We start from the raw sequence: 5594 nt of genomic DNA, 5'->3' as shown, positions 1-5594 counted from the left end.
ATTGTCAGCCTCTTACATGTATGCTTCTCAAAAACAATTAGCGGATATGCATATAAACAGCCTTTTAATTAACAGAGTAAAATAATCATGGCTGACAGTAATACATGTAAACGTAAAAAAAAAACTTCTTGCCCAACTGGTTAATAAAACAAGGATATGATCAAAGGAAAATTAGGAGTTGGGGTAAACTCCAAAACCAAAGGTGATGCCTTTTTTAAAAGGTCATTATCATCAAATGTTTCTAAACTTGTTTACGTTCAGAGGCAGATTGCCAGCAACAGCCATTTTAGGATAGTTTGTGGCTTGGTCTTAGTGACTTAGGAGTCCTCTTCACTACTCCTAACGTTTCACAGATTTAGGAGCTAGTTTTAGTGCTAACGCTTTGTGAAATATTCGTAGAGCAAAAATGTAGGAGTCCTAAATTTAGGACTGACACGTCCATTATTTTTAAGATTTTCTCCTAAATAGGCGAGTTATGAGCTACTTTTAGCCCAGAGCATTTGGTTCCAAAAAAAATAAAAAAATATCCAATGAAGTTCAGGTTGGGACACTGGTGCTTGACTGCAAGCAAGCAGACCTGACTTCAAACTATGCAAAATGCATCATCAGACAAAGGGTGGCAATCGGCCCCTGAGGCAAGAAGAAGAAACACTTATCATGGTGCAAAACGTATGCATGGACACACACCCACAGTGTCTCACACACACTCATATCTGCAGTCATCAATGGGCATAGTGCACAGCAAAAGCTTGCAGACGTTACTCACACATTCATAAGAAACTAAAACCACTTAGCTTTTAATAGGCCTACATAATTATTTAATCATACGAATTCCATTAGCTTTAACGATCGCTTAACCTCGGTTTAGCGATCTGAAATGCAAAAGAACCGAATACAGAGCGCTTTAACTCAGCACTGCTCAAATCTTGCTCACCCTCATTCACATCTACCGCAACCTACTGCTCTCATTCAGCACCTCTACCCCATCCACTGATGAAACATCGGTTATCCCACAACCTAGGCGATGCGGACACGCATAATTTCTTATTTGGGTGCTCTTATTCCCACTGAGCAAAGGTACGTCCAAACGACGTCATTTCAACGTCTTTTTCGGACGTTGAAATGACGTCCCCTGAAGAGCCAGAATGAAAGTTTTTATGACGTCTTTTGGACGTCCACAGGACATCTTTAAGAGGTTAAAATTAAGTTCAGATGTGGTCATTGTTGGACGTATTTTCAACATCTTATAAAGTCAACTGCAGTCTCAATCTTTTTATCTATTACATTTAATTCTATTTATCTCTTTAAATCTATTTAACTTAATCTATTTTATTTTAAATTTATTTAATTTAATTAATTATATTTAATTAATAGATCTAATACATCACACATAGATGAAAACTGCTGTTTCTGTCAATGTCTCAGTGAAACATACCACTCATAAAAAAAGTTAAATGGACACATTTTAAACATTTAAATATTACACTATTTTAACACCTACATGTTTCATAAAAAATAGACGTGATGTTTAATTTTTTTTTTTTAAATCAGAACTCACAGGATTGTTTTGTCATGTTTATTTGTATAAAAAGTTCTTACGTCGATTTCCTGAACTTGTTCTGCACGTTGTACAGACGTCCAAAAAAAACCTCCTAGTCAGACGTTCACAGACGTCCAAAAAAAACTCCTAGTCAGACGTTCAAATTTTGAACTGCATTTCTACGTCCAAGGGACGTCGTAGTCAGACGTCCAGATACCACCGGATTTGCACGTCGATTAGACGTACAGATACGGTCCTGGACCAACCGACGCAATATAGACATGATCTGCACGTCGGGCCGACGTCCCATGTTTGTTGGGTTGTTCGGATAAACGTTGGCTAAGGTTGCCTTAAGGGCTTTTTTCGCGATGTGCTCATAGAGCGCAAAGGCTCTTGTAACCAGATCAGGTTTAATACAACTTTCACGTGCACATCAGAATCCCGTAAAACGAAGTGAAGGCGAACGGCCGGTTAAATCTTCATCCGCGGGCCACTGCGGACCGGACCGGACCGGACCGGACCGCACCGCACCAGACGGGCACGAGAGCGCACCTCTTTATCAAATGGGTCACTCTCTGTAATGATTATATGAATGTGATACTTGGTTTGTCTGTTCCCCCCTATTAACCCTCGTGCAACGCTACGATACCGCCACCATCAAGCTCCATGTAAACCCATACCATAAAGAAGGTGCTCTTACCGTAACGGTGTTCCGTGAAGTAGTCAGTCTATGGGAAAACGGCAGAAGAAGTGTTAACGGAGACGTGCGTGTCGGAAGCCGTCAGTAGTATCCCAGCTCGCATTAGTTTAGGTTTTTATATAGGAGATGCAGGAAAGGTTAGAGACCTACACGAGTATTATATGAACCCTCCAATTTCCATACACGCGTGCTTTCCCCCCAAACAGACCCGTAGTGATCAAATATCTGATGCTTTATCAGCAAATCTGTGAGAGCTGAAATGTGCGTGCGAGTTCTTCCTCATTCTTCCCTCTCTCGGCTGGTTCAGAGTGTGTGTGACTGGGTGCGTGAGTGTGTGCGCGCGTGCCGCGGAGCCTCGCAATCTGTGAGTGGAATACGCGCGTTGCGTTCGGGAACAAAAAGAGAGAGAGAGTGAGAGTGTTTCTCTTTTTTCTGCCCTCCCTCTGTTGCCCTCTCTCATACACATGTATGAATGCAAACGGTCCTTTATCCGTATTACTGATGATCAATGAATGAATTATCAGTCCCTAACAAGGACGGTGACCACGTGATACAATAGCGGTTTCATTTGTAGTAGTGTAATATAATACATCACACACTCGACATCTCATTCATTTTCTATAGCCTACTGCAACCTCTCCAGCCAGCTGTACTACACCATTCCACGATGAACGGTTTAAGTATAAAGCGAGAAATCCCACACATTCCGAGAATCAATTCTTTGGGTTCAGCTTGCTTCATTTGGAATATTTCTGTTCTTCTGTTCTATTAAAATAACTTTAACACAATTAATTCGCAACAAATATTTCAAATGATTAAAAAGTGCGTCCGAAAGAGACGATTCTCAGTTCAATGGGTCGGTTATTTGTTGACTTGCGAACCGAATGATTCAAATCGAATTTTGAACCTGCTCACCGAATGATCCGACTCAAAAGAACGATTCATTAAATCGGACATCGCTACTGAATGGATATATTTAAAATTTTCATGCCAAATTAATTTAATAACAGTGTGTGTGTGTGTGTGCGTGTGTATGTATATATACACACCCACATATAATGTATATATATATACACACACAGGCTATATACACACATGCATGCGCGCATGCACTTTAATCTCTAATTTACATCTTACTTGCATTATTATATATTTTTTTAATCTAAGCACATTCCTTTGATCTTCAGCCTTTTCTAAACGCAGTCCCCTCTCTCTTTAAATTATTCCACGTGCAACATGACTATTTCTAAGAGGCTGATAGTCATGTAGCCTATCAAGATAATTCATCTGATATTGTTTTTTAATGTTACTGCGCATAATCTAGAAACAAAATGGCATTACATATCTGCATCAAAAAAGGAGAGCATTTTACAGTAATCGGTCTCTTGCTTACCTACTGCCTACCTACTTTTTTGGGTTGGCTGCAGTAACACATTGCGCCAGCAGAGGCACCACAGAGGCATGAAGCCCTGGATTAAAGCACAGGTGAGTATTCACCTTTGGTGGTCTTTAGTGAATTGCTTCTATTTTTTTCTCACTCACTCAAACTGATAAATCATTATGAAGGATAAGCAAGCGTTCAGTTCAGAGTCAAATAAAACATAAGAATACATTAAATTAAACCTATTAAAGCAGTTTAAAACAACAGAGGGAAATCATGCATTTTACCTCAACTGATTTACTCTGTGGACTCAGACAGGTGTGGCAAATAATGCCAGACTTGTGCAAATATTTGCTCGGGCTCTTTTGTTTAAAACTATTTGTTTGTTTCATCTGTATTTGGCTCAGATGTGTGTTTTATAAGGCCACATCTGACACCCAGAAGAGCTCAGCAACAGTGATGCAACCTAAACTACTGAACACACTGCCACACACATACAAAAAGTTACGTCCTTGCAGCTCCTCAGAAACCACTGTGGTCAGAGTAGAGGACGCTGAGCTTTGCCACTAATGTAAAAATAAAGTTACAGTAGGTGTTTTTTTTCCCTCAATAAATCTAAAGGAGAGTTAAAAAAGAAGCAGCAGCCGTTTTGGCTTTGCTCAGGTGCGGTACAGCGTGGCCTAGTTCTTGTTCATTTTGGCCAGAGGGAGATGTCTCTCTCTCTCTCTCTCCTTCCCTCTCACTGCTCCTCTACTCATCCCTCATTCGCCCTCACAGTCTCTCTCATCCTCCAGTGTCAATCCAGCAGTTTACTGCCAGCTGAAGCAAGCCTGAAATGTAAAAATGCCAGTTTAAACTACCATTATCTTTTTCTCACACACACACAATAGACATAATAGTTTTCATACTAAGACATTGAAATTTATAGTGCCCAAACCTTCACACAAACCTATTGACATTACTAGATCTGGAGTCAAACATGAATTATGAGCTATTCAAACAGTACAGAGCACTTCGATGTCATCACAAGTTTTTGACACGACGTTTCACTATATTTCTGAAGACATTTTGGGGCATTCCCCATTGATTTCAACTGATACACACGCAATTGCATGAGATCAGAAATGCAAGCTCATGCGAATTCCAAAGATCAAGTTTAGTGAACTCTGATCTGCGAATTCATATCACGTTAAGATATATGATAAATCACACCATGATCTCTTAGCTGAATTAAAATGCAAATTGTAAAGCTGCAGTAAAGTTGGGTAGATTGTATATTTTTACAGTTTGGATCTATTATAATTTGCTATATGTTGAATTTATGTTTGTTTAAAAAGACGCAGTATCCATAGATATTTCTCCTGCTCAAAGTCTAGTGTGTCCACGGCATCAGTATAGTCAAGCCTACGGTACAAAGACACGCAAATCAATGAAGCTGGTATTTTCTGACACAAATGCACATCAGAATATAACATTATAATCCGCTAATTCTGTAATTGTATAATTCTGTTTTAAGCCCCACAGGGATCTCTGCAAAAATGAAAGCTTACTCATACTGAACAAAGGCTGAAAAGGCCAACCGCTGAATATAATTATAGTTACTGAGTAACATTTTGTTGACAAACTGAAAAATGCATTATAACAAAGAATCTGTCAGAATGCAGAGCTGTTTCTTTCTCTCGTACAATATTAGTCATATGATGAGGCCATATTCTTTGATAACAGGACCCTGATCTGTGATAGACTCAATGCAATTGAGTACTGATAACATTTGATAACTTAACCAGGCTCTTCCTGTCAGGCTCTCAGCTGTCCTCTTCACTCTCCTACCTTTTCCACACAGCCGTTTCATCTCACTCAGACCTAATGCGACACAAAACCTGTTTGTCTTCTGCACTGTTGGTGACATGCTGACAGTGAATATGTTCTGTGTGCACATGTGCGTTCTCTTCTTCATGGATGAAAAAACCTGT

The 5594-nt window shown here is 39.6% G+C and overlaps 1 protein-coding gene across 2 annotated transcripts in view; it reads right to left on the bottom strand.

The window, feature by feature from the left end:
* Positions 1–2288, bottom strand: part of LOC107689782 (sodium/calcium exchanger 1-like) — a 99080-nt gene extending 96792 nt beyond the window's left edge. For both annotated transcript variants that reach the window (XM_016487929.1, XM_016487928.1), the window contains exon 1: positions 2241–2288. The gene's annotated coding sequence lies outside the window, so the exon portion shown is untranslated. The remainder of the gene's footprint in view (positions 1–2240) is intronic.
* Positions 2289–5594: the final 3306 nt, after the last annotated feature.

This window comes from Sinocyclocheilus anshuiensis, unplaced genomic scaffold, assembly GCF_001515605.1.
Source record: "Sinocyclocheilus anshuiensis isolate Anshui unplaced genomic scaffold, SAMN03320099.WGS_v1.1 scaffold918, whole genome shotgun sequence".
NCBI lineage: Eukaryota > Metazoa > Chordata > Actinopteri > Cypriniformes > Cyprinidae > Sinocyclocheilus > Sinocyclocheilus anshuiensis.
This window is presented reverse-complemented; position numbering and strand designations above follow the sequence as displayed.